The sequence below is a fragment of the Rhincodon typus genome, chromosome 6 (assembly GCF_021869965.1).
Source record: "Rhincodon typus isolate 14 chromosome 6, sRhiTyp1.1, whole genome shotgun sequence".
In the NCBI taxonomy this organism is placed as follows: Eukaryota; Metazoa; Chordata; class Chondrichthyes; order Orectolobiformes; family Rhincodontidae; genus Rhincodon; species Rhincodon typus.
Genome location: NC_063337.1, coordinates 31,487,443 through 31,488,136, shown reverse-complemented (window position 1 = coordinate 31,488,136; position 694 = coordinate 31,487,443).

Genomic DNA, 694 nt, shown 5'->3' with positions numbered 1-694 from the left:
AAGGGAAGGCAGGGCAATGTAAGGCCAGAATGCTGTAAGCATCCAATTAGCCTTAGCGTAAGTCAGCACCAAGAGACCAAGTAACCAGGCTAGAGATGCAGTCTGGACCAGAGCTTGGTGTGTCTCCCAGAGTGCAAAATGTCCTTGCTGCTGCATTACAATTCTAGTTGCTGGTGCAGATTGAGATGCATCACACAAGTACAGAAGTGTCCTGCGCATGGATCGGATATGTGCCATAAGGGTTCTTACAGCCTAGCAAATCTGTTGATGTGGAGTATGTGTGTCTGGTGCCCATGGAAAGTGCTGTGAGATGTTGGTGCCTGGTATCCAACATGGAGGCCCTTTGCAGCAAGTGGCAAGCTGAAATCGCCAAGTACCTGCTCCAAGTTTTAGAAACTTGCTCTACACTTTGCTTGCTCCACTTGGTAAGATAGAAAGCTGCATAGTATTTTTTTTGGGGATAGTAGGAACTGCAGATGCTGGAGAATCCGAGACAACAAGGTGCAGGGCTGGATGAACACAGCAGGCCAAGCAGCATCATAGGAGCAGAAAGGCTGACGTTTCGGGCCTAGACCCTTCATCAGAAAAGGGGGAGGGGAAGGGGGTTCTGAAATAAATAGGGAGAGAGTGGGAGGCGGATAGAAGATGGATAGAGGAGAGGATAGGTGGAGAGGAAACAAACAGGTCGAAGAGG